This window comes from Anser brachyrhynchus (assembly GCF_964034855.1).
Source record: "Anser brachyrhynchus genome assembly, chromosome: 1".
NCBI classification, from domain to species: domain Eukaryota; kingdom Metazoa; phylum Chordata; class Aves; order Anseriformes; family Anatidae; genus Anser; species Anser brachyrhynchus.
The window spans coordinates 130,057,846-130,078,347 of record NC_137694.1 but is presented as its reverse complement, the minus strand read 5'-3'; the positions used below and the strand labels follow the sequence as shown (position 1 = coordinate 130,078,347).

Here is a 20,502-nt window from a genome sequence, read left to right as displayed (position 1 = left end):
CATGATCCAGAAATGTGTACATGCTTTCATTATCTCCCCCTGTCTGAAGCCCTTGCTCTACAGAAGGTGCATAAAGGCTCCAGATGCAGCACGAGCCAGAATAATGCCATCGCTGCTCCATCCCTATGCGCTGACATTTGGTATGGCAAACCAGCCAAGCCAAAAGGAGAGGACCTGGCACACACAACATTTCGAACAAACTAGTAAAAATGCTTTTGAAAGACATGAAAACTAAATACCTCTCCAATAACATACAGGATTGATGCTTACCTACAAATGTTCCTGAGATGGAACATGCTGCTGGAGAATAGGGGAGCTATTTTTTTCCATCACTACTGCAGAATTATCTGGTTTAAGGTCTTAATCCCAGCTGGGAATAATGACACTAATGGTTCCCTCCCCTCTGGAGTGGGAGATTTTCCAACAGCTGAAGTTTTAAACAATTAAGCCTGGGAAGCATCATTTCTGGACCTACAACATTACTCCTCCACTTTGTTATATTCCCCTTTTCTACTCTGTGAGTGGGAAAAAAACAAACAAACAAACAAACAAAAACAACAACAAAACACCAGTGGGGTTCATGACATATACTTCCAACTTCTCTGGACCCCAGGCGTATATGCATTGCCACAGCAAAAGCAGAGCAAGAAGGGCCAAGTGTGCCTGCAGCCTAGGAACTGCTGCTGCTGGCGCTGCTGCTCAGGAAAGGTCAGCTGGAGATGTGCAGGAGCATGCGATGGTGTGGAGGTGCCAAGGGGGGATGCTGCACTGCAGGTGGGATGGTGGCAGGGGCTGGTGTCCCTCCAGGGCCAGTTCCTCAGCTGGTGTGGAGTCGTGATAGCTGCAATGAGCTTGCACCGGTGGTGATACCAGTCTCTGTCCCTCTAACACCACCTGGGCAGGTCAGGTAAGGAGGATGTGAATGACAATAAGAGGCACATAAGGGTCTCTTCCTCATGGGGAGGTGCTGGTAGGTACCTTCATAAATTTATCTTTACCAGGATTGTATCACATTTTAATGCACCACGGCAGCATGCTTAATGCATCCAAGTCTGGCAATGCAAGGACAATGCAGAACGGGTGGCAATAAATCACGCATACGGGCACATTGGACAGAAGCGTCACGGAGCGCTATGAAGCTGTTAATCAGGCGTTTGAATCCCTCCTGGATTCACTGGGATCAGCCTCAAGATGGGCTCACACCATGGGAGCAGAGCTAGACTTCAGCAGACCACCAGCTTTGGGCTTCAACCATTTAATAATTCTGTCTTGCAGGAGCTCCATATGTGGCTCGAACACACCAGATGGCCCCAAGTATACAGAGTCCTGAATGCTCCAGCACCTCTCCCACCCCGCGAAGCCACTGAACAACAGGCACGTAGTAAACACAGGACTGAATCCCCTCAGACACGAGCTAGTTATGGCAACGTTGAGTGCTCTCAGTTCAAGAGATCGGTCCTCCAGCTTGTGTGGCAAATGGATTTGTTTTATTCACTTACGCCCACTTCCCCAGTTCATTTAAATTACACCTCCCTGGGAACGCTGATGGCAGGAGGCTTTGGTGACCGAGAGCCAGAGCTGTTTGTATTTACATCATTGGTCCGAATCCAACAGAGACTGATAGGGAAAGAAAATATTAGCCATCTGCCCAACGCTTGATAGCCTTTCCAGCAATAAAGCCAAGAATGGATTAGAGACGGAGGCTGTCTGAATCTGCCTTGCTAGGGCCAGCTTTCCAGTTTGGAGAGGGGCGGCCTTGCTGAAAGGAGCCGTCGGCCTCTTGCCACCCTTAGCACCCGCTGTCAGGGAGCTCCGGCACTGCCCCTTGACAGCTTTCGCCAGCACCAACTTGTTACAAAAATTGAAGGAAAAATACCGAAGAGGGGGAAATGTCTGTGTATGATCCACTGCTCTTTCTCGCGATGTATCACGCTGTTTATGACCTGGCAGATGCCATGCAATGTCCAGCTTACAGCGGCGCAGTTGGAAGGTAGGCTTTGCCTGTTACTATATTACTGTAATGTTCTTCCTTGCCAAAACAGAGGCCTGTATTTTAATACTTCCTACTAGCAATTGCATTTTACCGCATACTAAAATCCCTCAGCTGTAAAGATAATACTTGGCGCAGTTTATAGCCTTGGAGGTGTGGGTAGTTCACACACTCAATCTGTCAGCTCCGGCAGTGGAGGCACAGGAGGCAGAAGGCTGCTGCCTCCGTTCGCATGGCATTGCTCCCCTTCGAGGCCTCAGATACAGCTGCCTCACCGGCTGGGATCCTTCTGGGGATAACCAGCTACCTTCGAGTCGGCTGCCAGGGATGAGAGACCAGTGGGGCCACATCTCACCACTTAAAACCTCTCCCCTTGGTCTGACTAAGTATAATGCCTCAAGCCTGATGCAGAGGGTGGGCATGTCTGAGAACGGAGAGGTGCTCTGCATCCTCTGGAAGGTGCTGGGCTCACAGCAGAACCCAGCAGAGGGGCTGGATGAGGAGAAGATGGTGTTCCTGCACCTGGATGGATGGCGTGGCCCACCTCCTTGACTTGGCTGGAGACCACGCTGCTCACCTGGGAAGCTGCAGGAGCTAGAGGAAGGGCAGCATGGCCTGTATGGGCCGGGGGGTTGGTCCCTTTTCTCCCTCGACATATATCCATGTCTACATGTGTGCTGGGACAAGTCCAGCCCTTTGCAACCTGCAGATAAAGTGTATGGAAGGAGATGTGGAACCAACCGACTGTTTGACGGCACTTGCAAGCAAAGCAAATGGTAGCGGCTGTCGGGTGGCGATGTGTCCGTCTCTGCTCGGCCAAGCTGCTGTCCCGCAGCAAGCAACATCGTCTGCTTTTTTCATGCCGTTCTCGTGGCACGACATTCGTGCTGCCTTGCTTCCATTGTGTGTCCCCGAGTGAAAGGAGACAAACACACAAACGATGGACTTGCATTGTACCAGCTACCCTTTATCATGCACAGCAGCAATAAATGCACGGAGAAGTAACATGCCTCAGGACAATTTGGGCGCTGTGCAAAGGTCACTCTCTTCAGACCCTAATTGCTCAGCAAAAGTGACATTTAAATTGTATATCATTAAAATCAAAACAAATTTATTTACCCCCCTCCCTTTATTGGGATCGTTTTTGCATACATCACACGTTTGATATATTGCATGTTATTGAGGTCAGAATGTGTTTGCATCATAAAATGATGTCATGTGGAATCACGATGACATGGGGTACCAGGCGCCGAGTATTACTCAGTTACTGGCTCCCTGAGCTTTGTAGGATGGTATGGTGGCTGATGTAGGAAGGACAGGTAATACTGCAAGTAAAGGGGGCAAATAATACGGTGAACTCTTCTGCACAGTAAAAAGTACGTACATATAACAACATGCATGTGCATCTGAGTCAATTCAGAACCATTTCTTCAGTGCTAGCATTGACATACATGTGTGTATTTGTATATATCTATATATCTTCCTTTCTGGCTCAGAAGACAGCATTCAAGGCAAAATCTTCCATGCATTAAAAATAACATTATTTTCTAGGAACCGGATAGGCTGCTCATCTAACACGTCTAATGGGCATTTTCTCTCTTGCCTGCCATTAGACTTCAAACACTGCATTTTAGCTTCATCAGCCATAAAACTACCCTCACCATGACAGTTGCTATCAGAGCACCTCCGTGTTGCCATTTGCTGTAATATGACTAGTTCAAGGCAGACAAGCTAAAAGCAAGTTTAAATGACAGAATTATCTCAGGTATCCTCAGTGTACTCTGTTTCACTTATGTGCTTTCATTTCTCTTGTTCACCTCGTTTTTACTTACCTTTCTAATGTACTTCAGGACACTTGCAGTTGTGTGCCATATAAGAGAGGCTGAAGGAGATCGAGCCTGTCTTCCTAACTGAAGATGAAAAAAATCCAACCACGTGCTTCTCCACGTGTTTAGCCCCCTTCTTCTACACAGAGGCTGTGGAGGACCAAGGAATTATATGCTCTCCTAAAGCATGCGGAAAATGTTTATTTGCTGTTTTACAAGGCCTGAACCAAAGCCTACTGGCCTCTTTCCAGTCCATTGAATTTTTTTTATTTTTCTTTCTTTTTTTTTCTTTCTTTCTTTTTTTTTTTTTTTAAATTATTATTAAAGCTGGGAGAATGCTTTTGGTGAATAACGAATTGGTCAAAAAATGCAGTGTTGAAGAAGCAACTTGCAGAATTGAGTCAAATGTGGTAAACAGATTTAGCTGGGAAAGAAAGAGAAAACATTCATAAAAACTGAGACAGTGTTTTTCTTTGGAAATGATATATTTGTTTCACGTGTGATATCTTTTTAACAGCTACAAAAAGGGGTCTAGATTGATTAGACTCTGTAGTCAAATCATTTATTTATTTATTTATTTGTTTGTTTGTTTCAGACTGGCCACTAAACCAGTGCACTATATATGAGTTTCTTACTGCTTTCCAACCCATCTTCTCTGTTCATATCACTTTTGCTTGCTTCTGGCTGTCTTCATAATTTTCAGTGCTCCACCCCAGCACTTACTCGGCTGAACAGACTATAAACTACTAATCTCCAAATTTATTGCAAGCAAAAGATGCCACGATTGGCTGGCAGCAACCCCATACATTATAGGTTATGCAAAATATCCTATGACAGTTGTTAGCAAACACCGGTGGGTTGCTGTGCTTTCATATATTGATCTGAAAACTCACTATAGGGAAGACTAGAGGTAAAATCTGTAACCTGTGGGAGATTTGCCAATAGGCCAAAGTATTGGTTCCTCTTCCCCATGTATAGGGAACCGTGAAGAAATAAAATGGACTATGGTATATCATCGATAATGGACCCTTCAAAGCGTAACCCTCCAATCCTTCAGTGTTGCCACCCACTGAACCTCCAGTACAGTGCTCCATGCCTCTGTGGTTGATCGGGATTCCCTCTGATGAAAGCAACTCAGGTCAGCGAGGGCTGCATTTTCCCTGCAGCGAGCAAGCCTTGGAGCTGCCTGCCTGGGTGGTTTCAACTGACTGCAGCTGGCTTCTCCTCTGGCGGCTTGCTCTCCACCAGGTTGCTGCTGGAAAGCCTGTTGGGTCTGTTTGACCTACTTGCCTCCTGCCTAGTGCCCTTCTGAGCTGCCTCATTTCCTCCCTGCAAGTGTCACAGAGGCAGCCTGAAACCTATCCATTGTGCTTCCAAGGACTTCCCACCTATTTTATCTATCATTAAAACTTAATGCAGACTTCCTTTCAGAAATAAAATAAAATAATAGGGACAGAACACTCCTTTTCCTTTAATGATGCTGTCTGATTTTACCAACCATGCCCAGACACTTGGTTTCACAGCTATGAATCAGGAACTCAAATGCCCATACCAAACATGCATGGGAGTTTCCCTGGAACATTGCTCTTTCTTCCTTTCTTTCTTCTTCTTTTTTTTTCCTGCACAGCAGGAGTGAATAGCATAATAGTGGATATTGGAAATAAACTCTTGAGCAGTGGAAGGGCCATCGTTAGCACTGACAAAAGCAGCTTTTGAGGCTGAGCCAAGATCAAATAAATGAGAACTGGTAGGAGAAGCTGTCGTGTTTATGAACAGTTTATGAATGTGAGGTTCAAGTTACCACTTTTTTTGAATCAATTAACTTTTGTGATCCTCTGTATAGATGGGCCCAAGCTGAGGGTTTCCCTTTGAGTTAAGCAGAGATACCTTTGTCCTGAATTGTTAATTAATTCTCGTTGGGTGGAGCAAGAGGCTTCCCCTAATTTAATTCCGAACTGTTTAATTGCAGTCCTCACTGCCATTCCCTCCCCCCCTCTTTCAAAGCACTTCCACGCTCAGACTTCGACTTCCCCACTGAAAGCACCTGACATGCCAACCCCGCCCCAGGAGGACAGGGACACACTTATCATCTGAAAACACCGGAGGGAAGATCTGGACTGCTCTTTTGAAAGGGAGATTTGTCATGACATACCTGCCTCCAGAGCCAAAATGCGCACTGACCACAAGGACCCTACTTTCACCTTCATCCATGGAAGAATTTAATTAATCTTTCCATATTGGCAGCTGAACAACATTTCCTGAAGAGAAAAATAAACGTTAATTTCCAGAGGTAATTAACAGGCAGTGAATGAGACTAAAGGGCTTTCATCAAAATTACCAATCAGCTCAAATTTGAAGAGATTCTCTCCTCCTCATTGCTTCTTCATCTCATTCAGCCAGTCCTGCTGAATTAGTGCCTAATAGAGTCTCAGACATATTCATATCCTGTCAAATTCCCATCCTCCCAAGGAACTGTCCCTTTCAAATGGTAATACAGAGGGCGGATGATGTGCTCTCGTTGCTATTTTGGATTTAGCAGCTGGCTGCTTGCTCCAGCGGTAGCTGTGGAAACTTAAATACGGGATGTGCGTGTGGATACGTGTATGTGTAAACACCTACTCTTCTGCAAATTATACCCTGTATCTCAAATGGCATTCTCTTAATAGCTCCTTGCAAGCTAATTCACTTTTTATAGACCACCCCGGCTGCAGGAGGAGAAAGCGCAACAGCTTTACAACAGCCAGGGGCAGCTTCTCAGCCCCCGGCTCCGTTTGGCAGCTCTTCTCTCAAACAAGTTCCTGCTCAGCAGATGACCATGGCTATCATCCGTCCTGGAGCGCCGGTGGCCCTCACCAAGATGAGTTTAGGGAAGGCTCTCTTCAGGCCATCCTCCCCTTAGCCAGCTGCAGCACAGCTCCGGAGGGCTACTCATTACTGCACGGATGGCTCCAGGTCTTCCCAACGCAGCTCAACACACATCCAGCGGGGTGCCTCGGGGTGGCTGGTCTCGGGATGGGTCTCCATGGAGAGAAAGTGCAAGTCCTCCCATGTCAACGCAACATAAATGGTTGCCTCCTTCTGCTTTGTTAAATAAGTTGGACCTGTGCCAATGAACCATGGGCCTTGTAGGGAGATTTCCACCACCTTCAGCTGGCCCTGGCCCTATCATCTGGAAATCCTGGGGGATCCCGTAGGGACAACAAGCAAGGAGAATTTTTATTGAAATCTTTCTGTGTTCCTTACCAGGGCCCGTCTGGAGACAGCACTAGGTGGGCACTGAGCATGACCTCTGTTAACAATATACACTACATGAAAGCTAATAATTCTGGCTAAAGCATATTCAAAATTGGATGCTGGAAGCAAAACTAATGCATTATTCACTGCTTGTTGGGAATACAAGAACACAGAGATAGACATCTGAGCCTTGGGCCTTTTCTGAGATGTACTGTACACTGGCTTAGCGTGCTTATGGCATTACAGTGACTCTCACCGCTATAGATCTTTCATTACTAATATTATTTAAAATCTTACCCTGTGATCAAATAAAAACAAAAATGTATGCGTATTCAACTTTGCTTTCAAACTGTATACAGTGTTGAGAGAGGTTTCGAATGCTGTATTCATTTCCTTGTTGTAAAATGTGCCTTTCCTCTACCTTTAAATTAAATCAAACAAATATTTGGTGAAATCCGTTGGGTGAAAAAGTGCAGAAATTAACGATTTCTCGGTAGGTAACAGAAGACAATCCTGAACAGAGTTGTCAGACCACCTTCAACACAAAATGCAGACCCTGCTAACATAGTGCGTCTCAAACACAAAGACTACAAAAGAAGGACAAAAAACATGTTATTTTTACTTGCTCAAGATACGTGAATAAAACTCTTTGTAGAGCACTTCAGCAGTCATCGCAACAGCAGCACTGTAGAAAACTGGATTGGGATTCACCTAATTGTATGTAGACCGCCTGCACTATTGATACCTGACTCTGAACTAACTACCCTCTGGCCATTTTGTGGTCAACAGAGAAACACAGACACTTGGGGGAGTGATTTATCTCTTCCTAAAGTAGATGTCTAAGAAAGGTCAAATGAATTGCATCCTAAAAGCGCCTATTTCTCTCCACTGACCATAAAGGTTGAAAAGAGTGGCTAGCTCAGATGGAAATTAATACGTTGTAGGCATGAAAGCCTGTGGGTTGGTGAGGAGGTGGGGGATGTTAAAGTGCACCCCTATAGCCCTATTGGCCAGCAAAAAAGTCTGCAGAGACCTCTTCCTCCTCTTCCCGAGAGGCAGACTTCCAGGTTTTTCATCAGATGAGAATTCTTTTGGCTGAGGTGTTTTGCTGTACATCAGCTGAGATGGTACCATATACCCAGACCTGCCCCATGGCATCATGTAGGACAAATAGGCAAACTTATTTTGCAGTTGCCAGTACAGAGAAGAACGTCGCACAGTTTGGGGCACCAGCAGTTCCAGCAAACAAGCTGGACTTACAGCACTGGTTGCAGAAGCAGCTTGGCTGGATCCCAGTGATAGTTTTACAAGGTATGTCTTGTCATCGGTGATAGTTTTACAAGGTATGTCTTGTCAAAACGGTTTTGAGGCCAAGAACTGATCCTGGCTGGTCTTGAAGTGAGACTGCACAGTGGCTTCAGTAGCAAATCTTTTATGGGGTAAATTCTCTTTATGATTTTACCAGCATCTCTTGGGGTATTGATGTAGGACCCACCTTTCCCCTGCTGGAAAATGGATCAAACTATAAAAGTAGCATAATTATTTATTACTTTTACCCAAAATTCTCACTTGTCATTACGTTCTCTGTGGTGTATCCCTTTAAAAAGCCACAGACTTACCTGTGACATCCTTGATCAGCAATAATTGCTTGATCCTGAAGCAATAATTGCTTTCAGGATAATCAAATTACAGTATGATTTCTAATGAACACTCATACATTTAATTGAAAGGAGAAATAATTGCGAGAAGCATTACCTGAACTTGCTGTGCTTGATTTCAATATTATTGAGTTTATATTTTTCTTTGTTTGATCCCCATAAACAATGGTTAAGAAGCCAGCACTTCAGTTTCAGATGACCTCAGAAAAAGTCAATTTGTAAGAGTAAAAGCAAAAGCAAAATACTTTCAGATCCATTATCATGTGCTCTTGTTATAAAGTAATCAAAAAAATAAAGCTACGTCAGGCTGACAATCACTCTCATAGTAGGTACTACGGTCACATTACAAGCAACAAAGCTGAGCTTGGTGATTTGTTATAATGTCACTAAAACCTCTTGATATATTTAGCAAGTGGTAATGGTAAAGGTTATAATTCCTTTGAGGGGCAATAGTGATGAAATAAACCACGGGGGTCAAGTGGATTATGACCTCATGAAAACTCAAATAATGGAGATGGAGCTTTATAAACTTCCTTATAATAGATAATGCCTTAAACAATTCTGAAGCTGCTCAGTGCTCAATTCAGACTTGCCACAGGCTTCCTACTGTCTATATATTATTAGAGGAAAACTGAAAATTACTTCTGTCAGTACAAACCTTCCTTGCAGCTGCTCTGAATTCCCATTTCGTGTACGACAAGCACCCTTGCAGTGCTCTGGAAGTTCACAACAGACAGCGCAGATGCGCCGGTCTACCAGTTCTCCCTACCTCCCACTTACAGCGTGGGTGCTCATACCGAATTTGTGAATCCAATTTTAAGCTTGCAATGCATCCTGGACTGTTACATTAATAACCACACCTGGCAGCATTTATTTTGCTACTGCACAGCATTGTCACGGGATCAAAGCACTGCTACGAGATGGAGAAACAGGGGAAGATGAATGGTACAGCTGACTGTTTTACATGCTTCGCAAAAGGAAACGGTGATAGCCCATTGGTATGCTTATTAGCACAGGCAATACATAGAGTTCACGCCAAGTCACTCTACATTTCTCTTAACCACCTGACTTTGCAAGGAAGCTCACACCAAGGTTCACGAGTGCCCCTTGCCAGAGCCCCTGCTGAGATTCAGTACAGCAGGTGGAGGAACCTGACAGGCAAACGGTGACTGTCCTTATGTAGCTGAGTACGTTTTACTGCCTGAACGCTGTGAAAACAGCAAAGGGGATCATTCCCCTACAGAATTACGTCCGGGGTCCCTTGACTAAGTCATGCACATGCGGTTTGGGCTCCTTCATCAGCCTACCCATATGCCAACCTACCTTGTCAGAGCAACATCTTCTCTGGAGAAATTGCACAGGTAAAGCAGACATGCTGAGTTGTACCTGTTGAGATTTATAAGCAAATAAATTAAAAAATGCTTTCTCGGAAGCAGAGGGAAGCCTTTGAGGCTGTGCTATCTCAACTTGAAAAGCAGGGCAGAAGAGGGGGAGAGAGGAAGCTGGCACAGTGCTTACCCACTTGTGTAGCAGCATCGGTGTTGGCAGGCCTGTGAGAGCATCAGTCCGAGACGTGAACGGGGCAATCAGCCAGCATCGACAGGGGCATTTTTGATTGATTTTAAATTAAGGTCACTGTCCCCAGGCCACGGCTAGATTTGATTATTTCTGTCACGTTTTGGAAGGGTGAGAGAAACTTGTCTGCAGCCATCTCTTTGGTGACTTGATGTATAATGATGGTTTTTCCATGAAGTTTTGACGCATCCAACTTCCACAGCGTGCTGTGCATTGGTGCAGCGCTGCCACTCTCCCGCTGAGATGAGTCTCCTACGAGAGCTGGATTATGGGCAACAGGTTTACACTATGAGGAGCTTATGGCTTCAGCACCAACAGCACCTCTCCACTCTTCCTCGGGAGTGTGAGACAACAGACCTGTGATTTTGTACCTGTGTGTGTTCTGTTCTGTGGGTGATGCTGTGCATAATGATGGTGTTTAACCATCAGGAAGCTTCCAGCTTCCTTCCCAGGTCTTGATGGAAAGGCTGTACCTAATCCAGCCACCGTGTGATAGCTGACAAGCCCCAGACACTTGCTGCTCTGCTCTTCCAAACAAGAACCCCTCTGAAATGCAGCTGCTTAACTCTGGTTTTATTATTCAGCCCATGGGGTTGTGATCAGTTTTGGGCCCCTCACTACAAGAAGGACATGGACGTGCTCGAGCGAGTCCAGAGAAGGGCAATGAAGCTGGTGAGGGGTCTGGAGAACAAGGCTTACGAGGAGCGGCTGAGGGAGCTGGGCTTGTTCAGCCTGGAGAAGAGGAGGCTCAGGGGCGACCTTATCGCTCTCTACAGTTACCTTAAAGGAGGCTGTAGCGAGGTGGGGGTTGGTCTGTTCTCCTACGTGCCTGGTGACAGGATGAGGGGGAATGGGCTAAAGTTGCGCCAGGCAAGGTTTAGGTTGGATACCAGGAAGAGTTTCTTTACTGAAAGGGTTGTTAGGCATTGGAATGGGCTGCCCAGGGAGGTGGTTGGGTCACCATCCCTGGAGGTCTTTAAAAGACGTTTAGATGTAGAGCTTAGCGATATGGTTTAGTGAAGGACTTGTTAGTGTTAGGGCAGAGGTTGGACTAGGTGATCTTGGAGGTCTCTTCCAACCTAGACGATTCTGTGATTTTGCAAGCGCCAGGTCCAGCCTCTCCTTGGACACCCCCAGCGACGGTGACGCCACCACCTCCCTGGGCAACCCGTCCCAGTGCCTGACGGCCCTTTCCGACCAGAAGCGCCCCCCGGTTACCCCGGGCACCGTGCCGCGGGGCTGTGCCCCCTCAGACCCAGTAGCGGGCCCGCGGTGCCAGGCCCGCCTTCCCCGCCCCGCTCCCCCTCAGCGGCTAGCCCCGCCCACCCCGCGTAGCCCCGCCCACCCCGCGCGAAGCCCCGCCCACCCTGCCTTTAGCCCCGCCCACCCCACGCGAAGCCCCGCCCACCCCGCATTTAGCCCCGCCCCCGCGTCCGGCCCCGCCCCGCCCCGCCCCGCCCGGCCCGCGGGGGAGCGTGTCGGGACGCGGTGCCGGCGGCCGGGCCGGGCCGGGCCGGGCCGGGCGGGGCGGGCGGGGCCGGCGGAGGCGGAGGCGGAGGCGGGCGGCGGCTGCGCCCTGGCCGCGGCGGCACCAGCGGGGCCGCGGGGCGCGGAGCCCGGCCGGGGGCTCCCGCAGCCTGCAGCGGCGGCCGGAGGTAGGTGCGGGGCGGCGGCGGCGGCGGTGCGGGCGGGCGGGCGCTGCGGGGGTCCCGCTCCCCGTCGTCCCCCCGCTTTGCGGCGCCCCCGGGAGCGGCGGGCGGCGGCTCCGGGCCGCGAGCATTGTTCCCGGCGGCGCCGCGGCTTTGTGCCGGGCTGCGGGGCGCCCCGGCCGGCGGTGACAGCGGGGGGCGAGCCCCCGGGGCCGGGCAGAGCCCCGCCGAGCGGTGCGCGGCGCCCGGCGGCGGGGCCGTGCCGGGGAGCAGCGGGCAGGGCGAGCCCCCGGGTCCCGCAGGTATTTTCCGTCTCGGCTCTACGAGCAAACGTTGTTATCGCATTATTATTATTATTATTATCATTTTTTTTTCTTTTTCCGCGGGGACCTTTCACGTCATTTATCGCTGGCAAACGGACTGAGCGTTTGGAGTAAAGGGTTCCTCGCGAACGCGCCGCTGATCGGAGCGTCCTGGGCACGCCGTTAGCATAGGGTGGAAAATCTGCGCGATCCCTTTTTTTTTGCCTTTTTTTTTTTTTTTTTCCCTCCCCGTACGTAAATTTGGAAAAGCCTTCCCTGCCTGCCGCGACTCCGCCGCCGGCCCTGATCCATCCGCTATAAGGTACAGCGCCCGCTGCCCTGCGCTGCCCCATCTACGCACCCTCGCTCTGCTCTCCTTGGGGCCGCCGAGCTCTTTGGTGGCGTTTCCGCGACCAGCTCCGGCAGCCGGACTCTGGTCGAGCCACTGAAATCCCCTTCACCTTGAGATACGGCTTTGGAGAGGGGACAACCGCTCGCATCGACTCGAGGGCGATGCTGGGCTTCTGCCCCCACCAAAACCCCAGAGGGGCTCCAGCAGCTCGAGCTGCCCGGGGCTGGCCAGGAGCTGCAGCGGGGATGGCTTTGGCAGGGTGCCGGTGGCTTCCCACCGCAGGCACGAGCGGTGGGTCGCCTTACGGAGCAGGTAGCACCGGGCACCCCGCCGCTTCAGCGGCTGTGGAAACTCGCAGCCGAGCAGAGCAGAGCCGAGGCTGCAGCAGCGCAAATTGCAGGGGGAAAAAAAAATGCACCCGCCCGTAACAAAGGCGGTTGGCTGCTCTCCTGCTCGAGGAACTCATTTCTCGAAAAAAATCCGGCTTCTGGTTCTGCTTCTGCCGCGGATTGGCAGCAGGGCTTAGGGAAAGCTTTAAAGTTGCCCTGCCTCCTCTCCCCTCCTCTCTGCCCGTGGCCCACGGGGGGCTCGCCTCACCTGGGGGGCACAGCTGGAAGCTGCCTGAGCTGGTGGCAACCAGCGTCAGCAGCCCCTGACCCCGTCCCTCTCCTAACCCAGCTGTCCTGAGCTGCTAGTGCCATCGCTTTGCCACCCTCGTGTCAGTGAGGATGGGCTGAGTGCCACCGGCTCTCCGGGATGGGGTCGGTCCGTCGCCTGAGGTTTGGAGCATCCCCAGCGTGCCAGAGGCCTGGCACGATTTGGAAATGCAGACCGTGGCTAGAGGGTGAATCCTAGCAGCGCCACAGGGAAGTGGCCAGAAAATGGCACCTCGGGCGGCGCTGCGCAGCCAGCTGTGTGCGAGTCGACAGCGAGCCGAGGTGGGAGGGTGCAGCTCCCTTGGCGTAACAACGGGATTCTTATTTTAGCATGGAAGACGGCCAAAGATAAGGAGTGGTTGTCATCCAGCTGCTCGGAGGACTTGCAACAAAAAAATAAGGCTTTGTAGAAATAGAAACGTTTTCGTGTAGGTAGTTTAAAAAAAGAAGAAACACAACAAAAAACAGATAACCTTGCGAGTGATGGACTCGCCACATCAAGCTGGCAGTACAAGATTTCTCCCATAAAAACCAGGATGATCCTAATTAAGCCCAGACCCCCTTAAGTGACACATGGCTCTATTTATTTCAGATGTTTCTAGGTCCTAGAGATGGGGCCAAATGTGAAGAGTTTGATGTGGCAGAGAGTTTAACCCCAATTACTTCTACATAAATCACGTGATTGTTACGGTAGCCAAGTACACGTGATGGGTGCCCCAGAGCTACCGAGTCAAAAAAAGGTATATACCTACTTAAAAATTGCCATTTAAAAACCTTTACTGCAGTAACCACCTTTGCTACACCTGAGCCTACCCGTTTGCTGTGGCAGCCCTGCTTGGTCTTTCGAGAGCCTCCGAGGCTGGCGGGTGGGCTGGATCTCCGCGGGCAGGAGGATGCGCGTGCCCGCCGGCCTGCGTGCACCACAGGCAGCTGAAATGGTGGCTTTGCAGAGCCGGCAGCCAGGGAAAGGGAAGCAAAATGGGAGCTGACAAACGTTCTCCTTGCAAAACTGGGGTGGATAAATGATTTATGGGAGTGCTCGCTTTTTTTATTTTGAGTGGAAGGAGTCGGGTGAGGATGCGTGGTGCCAGCCGTGAATTGCTTTGTTTCGAGGTCGGGCTGTGCTGGGTCATGCCTCCAGAAACGGCATCTACAGAGTAACAGTACAGCAAATATTTCGTAGCCTTGCTTAGGTTCCATATACTATCTTCTGTTTTTCAAAGCCCTTCTTCTTAGTTGTCCCAGAAGACTCCAGATTTCCAAAAGGAGGCAGCTTTATGAGAAGTCCTAGGCTACAAAGGAGCATCGCTAACCTTTCTCAGGTCTCAGGAATTTCCATTCCTGATTTTTTCCAGTGTTGTCCGTCCTTCCCAGGGCACTAAACAACTCAGTAACTTGGCTGCTTTGCAGAGGAGACGCTTTGTCAGGTGATGTAGTGCTGCCCGTTAGCTGTGGCTTTCTCTGTTTTATAGGTAGATCTAACCGGGCTGTCCTGTAATGTACAGCAGCCACGTAGTGAGGCTGTAATATGGGCTGGGTGGGTTTACGGGATTGCATCCGTGGGATTTGGTGATATGGGAAGAGAAAGGTGGGAGCAGCGGAAGGCAGACCAGTGCATGGACAAGTGGCTTGGGGATGCTCTGCTGCTCCACGTTCAAGGGCTGGCACTGAGTGCAAGTAGCTGGAGCCTGCTATTTCTGCGGTGTTTTTGTTGGGTGGTTAATAGGGTACATAGATGTTTGAAAATGCTTCTCTGAGGCTTTGGATTTATGGTTGAGTGCTCTCAAGAGGCAACCCAAGAGCCTGGAACGGGCCTCTTGTCCTTTTCACCCTTCAGAGAATGGTGCCTGTTGGCTTTGAGAAGGAGATTTTGGGGTTTTACTCCTGCCTCTCTCACAGCAAGGTCAAAGATCTCAAACAAGTCCTCCTAGGACAGACCATGTCCATGGCTTCTCCTCCAAGTCTGGAGTAGGGCACTACTGAACTGAGGCAGTGTCACAGAAGTGCCTCAATTTGTCATGTCCTTATTATCTTACTATCTTTGAGCTGGCACTTGGGGGTGAACCCTGACGGGCCGAAGAGGAGAAGGAAGTTCACCTCTCCACCTCTCTGAGCCTTGGTGCGGCTGCTGAGGGCAGGCACCCCCTGGACATCCGAGGGTGTAGCTCCCCATTCAGGTAGTGCAGGCTGGCTTTGGAGAGCACTCTCTCCTCCAACACCTGTGTTTGCTTCAACCTTTTCATTATGTTTCTGCCTTTATTGTGACATGGAAACAAAGAGGCCGGAGAAACGCGGTGGCTACCAGGAGGGCCAGGAGAACAATGGCTCTCACGTGCGCTGGCAGACTGTTCCTCACAGCAAAGCCAGGTTATTTGGAGGAGTGCAGGTCTTGCATTCCAGCGAAAAATAATTCATTAACGGCCAGAGAATAATCACTTCGCTCCAAAAAGGCGCTCCAGCTGCATTGCACCAACTGTTCTTTTTCAGCCTCTGAATCCTTAATGACAGTAGTAGCTAATTTCTCTTTTCTGTGTTTTTCTAACTGCAGTGTCCTATTTTCTCTAAGTTTATTGAGAAAATAATAGAAGTCATTACATAGCTACTTGTCACCTTTCAGAGAAGAAAACTTCTCCCTGGTTGAATGGCCAAGTTAGTTATTTGGTGACTGACTGGAACAATAGCAACTTTTTGTAGCTCATCAGTTATTCATCTATGCTTAGTGAATAAACTAATTAGCTAGGGGAGCATTACTTAACTTACAGTCCGTGAATATCAGAAGATGGTGAATAAAACAGCTGCAAACAGTATAACAGTTGCACGTGTGAATTCTGTTGCACACCAGCAAAAAAAAAGACAGAATGCAGGGTCAGGAGTGGCAAAGTGAGAAATGTGTATTCATTATATATATATATTTTAAATGTTTGATCATCTTTGAAAGCTTAGGTGACAATACTGCATGAAATGGGCCTTGTTTTCTTTTTTTTTTTTGAAAAAGGAATTAGGTTGTACTTTGGTTGAAGGAAAGATACCGAGGAGTGTTGAACTGAATAGTGCAAAAGGTCAATGGGAATAGAAATGTGGAAAGCTAAGTAAAATGTATTTTTGTGTATGCATGATGCATATCTTTCTGGTGGCTGGTGATGGATCACTTGCTGCGGAGCTGGATTCGCACAAGGCCATTGCAATGCAAACAGGAAGGGCACCACGTTGTTTTTTTTAATCAGGATTTTCCTAACCAAGCAGTCAGGCATCACCAGCAGAATAATAGATGTCCTCATCTCTGGCCTTGGTGGTGGGGCTGGGGATGGGAAGGCAGCTGTGTCCCGCAGCGAGGTGGGAAGAGGACTGCTGCCCTGCGGTGAGTCAGGCCTCACCTCGGCTGGGCCTTGCTCTCCGGGCTGCGGGGCACTGAGGGAATGCCAGGAGCCAGCAGGAACTTATGTACGAAATACACCTTACTGGGTTTTGGTTTTGTTGTTTTAAATCTTGTGTACTTTTCAGGGAAGAAGAAGAGAATTACCATGCCTTGTTTGGAAGAATCTTGTTACTGTCTTGTGCAACTCTCTTTGGGGTCCTCAAAGAAAGTGATGGCAGGGACCAAGTCCTGTTTAAGATGCCGGACTTCTGGGGGGAGAACTTTCCAGAAGTCCCACTGGAAAGCAGTTGGATCACAGGGCTCCACGAGAAAGATTAACATGGGTCTGCAGCCCTGGAGGGTCTTCTAGTGGGACAGCAAAGGCTACTCTCTACCTAGGGTAGAGCACGTGGTGCATAGATGCGTGTACATGGGCACATAGTTCCACACGTACTCGTGTTAGCCTGTCCTAGAAGGACCAAAGGCAGAGAAGATCCTTGCTGTTGTAGCCTTGAGGTGCTGTTAACTCATCTCCAGTCGCTGGAGGCGGTGTGGATGGGGTTATCTTTCTCTGTTTTGGTACGGGAGGACCTCTGTGGTGAGGGTGGATTCACAAGGCTTCTGTCACAGGAGAAACCGGGTTCCTTGTTAACAGCTCCCCTGCACTGGGTGTGCAGGGTGCATTGGAAGGTGGTGTTCTGTGATGGGGCTGGTGGTGCCAAGCTCAGTATCTCATATCTCACCCGGGCATTTTACCTAAGCAGCTGTTCAGCTTAATGAAGACTGCTTGGCCAAGCTCCAGTTGCGCTGGAGCCGAAGCGATGCTGGTAGGTGGAAGAAAGCAGTGGTGAGGAGTTGCATCCCCGCTCACTGAGGGAACACATCAGCCTTTGGTTTGGGTTTGCCATGTAGGTCCTTAATTTATCTTTTTCAGATGCTCAATTAGCAGCTGTGGGTCCTTCCCATATGTGTCTAGCTGTGAAGCCATCGCTTGCGTTTTAGGATACGTTCTGGCTGTCACCGTAACTTCCTGTCTTCTAAAGCGGATCATTAAAATTGATGGCCCTAAGCGCTGTTAAATGTCACAGAAAAGAAAGTGAAAGCAGAGCACGGCTGCGTGCCACGATCTTCACATTCATAGCGTGCAACCACAGAGCCGACAACGTCCTGGAGCGACTTAGCACGGCCTCCCAGCCCCCGTCCAAAAGGCAGCTGACCCCGAAACAGTTCAGTCAGAAGCCCAGGTGAATGTCTTTGATCAGGAACAGGCTCCCGGACATCTTAGCCATGCTGTGGTTGCTGGAGAGGCTGGTCAACACTCCTGCTTCCTGTTTGCTTTCTGGTGGAACTGAAGAGCTCTTGGCTTTGAAGCACAAAGGTCCAAATATTTTAGGACCCGGTGCTTCTGAAACTGCTTTTCTTGGGGAGAGGTGCCATTGAACTTCAAGGAGCTGAGGTTCTCAAGTGAGCGGCCTCTCCTGTTTGAAAAGGAAGGGGGTGTTTCTATTAGAGTTTCCTGTTTGTAACTTTGGTTACAGAATACGAAGTGGTCAGAGGTGGGAGAGCTACCGTGTAGGTCAGCGTTATCTTTTTGTCTTTTCATATTTGTGTATGTGGTGCACGTATATGGATTATTTTCATATTTATATTATTTAAGTGTTTTGATTTGTGCAGCCAAATTTTGCGGTTTTATTTAAGGCTGCTGTTTTAAGGAAGTCTAAGTAAGGTTTCCTGTCAGGAGTGGCTTAGATATAGCTGATCCTGCTGTGGCGCAGAAGGATGGCTCAGCCAACTTCTCAAGGTCCTTTTCGGGTCCTTTTCTATGGTTCTAGGCAGTTATCAAACAAAAAAAAAAAATCACAGTAAGCAGTAAGTTGTGCCAGTTATGCTGACATGATTTTGCTATAGCATTTAACATGGATACTTGTTTGCAAAGGAAATAATAGCTAATTGTGGTGCAGTTACTGCTGCTGACTTTGACAAACGTTTCTTAAAATTACAGAGGAAAACAACTGATGTTACATTTTTAGACTAACATCATGATATGGCTATGATTAATTTTTCCAGGAGCTGTGTGGTTTTTATATCTGCTTAAGTGTATTAACATTTTAAAAGGTCAAAGGTAAGCTTTAAAATGGATGCCAAATTAAGATGGATGGCAGGAAAATGACATTTAGTTCTTGTTACTGCATATTGTTTGAATTTGACCAAAGGCAAAAACAAAACAAAGAACAACCCTCCCCCCATCCATCCATCCATCCAGATGGACGGACAGACACCCACCACCTGACTTCCCAGCATACCTGCCCCTGGAAAGCCTCACTGGTGTAGGCAAATCCTTACCCTGCCAAAATCAGTAGTTGAATGTCTTCATTTCCAGAGAGTTGAAGTACCCCTGCGCAAAGTCTCTCATTTAACTAAAGTGAGTGGGCTCTAAATAAATCTAGCTAAAATATTTATATTGGGAAAATACAGCTCATGTGAACCATAACCATGCTATCGTTTCCTGCCCTTGCTGTGTTTGAGATGACAGTTTCACCAGGGAAAGGACTGTGCCCTCATGTGTATCCATGCAGCTCCTGGCACATGGTGTCCTTCCAAAAACAAAAACCAGATTACAGTGGGAATGGCTTTCAGTGGGACCCACAGGAAGGTACAGCTGACAGCAGGGCACAAGAGGAGCTGCTCTCCAAACACACCGGTGCTCAGCAGCCTTGATTTTTGGAGAAGAAAACTTGATGGAAGGACAGGATCTGATTCATGTCCATCACTTCCACTCTTGCCCTGAAATTAGGATTAGGACCTAGGCTGCAATGCACTGTGTCTTGGGAATTACAACCACTCTGAGCGACCCAGTGCCTGTTTTTGTTATTCCCCAAGGCATGTTCACTCCCATCACTACGTGGCACTTGCTAGCCCAAGGTTATCAGAGTGGAGAAAAGGAAAAAAGGAAACTAAAATGTCTTCCTATCATTCTTCGTGCTAGTGCTGGTGGTTCATCAGCCTCAGCCCTGCATGCTGTCCTGGAGAGTTGTGGCAGAGGTTAGGTAAAGGAACAGTCAAATCCCCTTCCCTCTCCACCCCCCCCCTTTTTTTTTTACCCTCCCAAATAGTAAGTATTCCTAAGCATCTGTTTCAGGGTGCTGAAAATGTTTGTCCAAGGTTCTGGCCCAAAAAAATAAATAAAAAGGGGAAAAAATGTAAAATGTTTAAGTGCTTTGTTCCAGTGTGAAAATGTATTTTCATTTCAAGCTGAACTGATTCCTTCAAGGCCTTGCTACCCTCTGAGTGGAGCAAACAAAACACTTCTATTTTTTCATTTTACCAAGAAAAAAAAAATAGTTCTTCGATTGCTCAACTCAAACATTTTTTTTTTCCTGAGCCAGCCTGGCCACCGTAGCAAACAATTTCATTATTTGCATAGCTCTAATTGCAGTGATTAAACAAACACAGCAAATGCTGACCCTTCACAGAGCCTCATCACAACCCGACGGCTGACTTAGCCTGTATTTTTTCATCAGAGAGGGAGATTGGAATGGTTTTGTGTTAGACTGAAAAGAAATTACCAACATTTTTTTTTTAATCCAAACTGTTACACTGTCGGTTTAGAGCAAGAATAATTTCACCCAATCTCTTGCTAGCAGATTCAGGGGTATCACCACAGTGTGAACCTGATACAGTTTAAAAGAAATCAGGTTTCAAATATCTTGTTCGTGTGTTACTCCCAAGTTGCAGCCTTTGATGCTGCTATTAGAATAATGCGTAGGATTGATATTCTGCTAGCAATGCTGATGTTAACATGAAGCACTCAGAAACAAACATGTCCACTTTTATTTTTCGTTGTGAAGATGTCAGGTGCCCTAATACGGGGCTAAGTGAAATCTTATCTGGCTGCAGTTCCATCA

At 48.1% G+C, this 20,502-nt stretch overlaps 1 protein-coding gene and 1 long non-coding RNA gene across 3 annotated transcripts in view; one reads left to right on the top strand and one right to left on the bottom strand.

Annotated features, from left to right (window-relative positions):
• Positions 1-928: 928 nt before the first annotated feature.
• LOC308194444 lies at positions 929-11,574 on the bottom strand. Its single transcript, XR_013950528.1, has 3 exons — positions 10,227-11,574; positions 10,032-10,094; positions 929-6,074 (listed from the first exon to the last, which is right to left on the bottom strand). It is a non-coding gene; the product is annotated as an uncharacterized lncRNA (long non-coding RNA).
• A 209-nt stretch (positions 11,575-11,783) lies between these two features.
• The window catches only part of RAI2 (retinoic acid induced 2), a 36,175-nt gene continuing 27,456 nt past the window's right edge, over positions 11,784-20,502 (top strand). Inside the window, exon 1 of one of the 2 annotated variants that reach the window (XM_080576452.1) lies at positions 11,784-11,938. The gene's annotated coding sequence lies outside the window, so the exon portion shown is untranslated. The remainder of the gene's footprint in view (positions 11,939-20,502) is intronic. The other variant, XM_080576455.1, reaches the window with a different exon arrangement.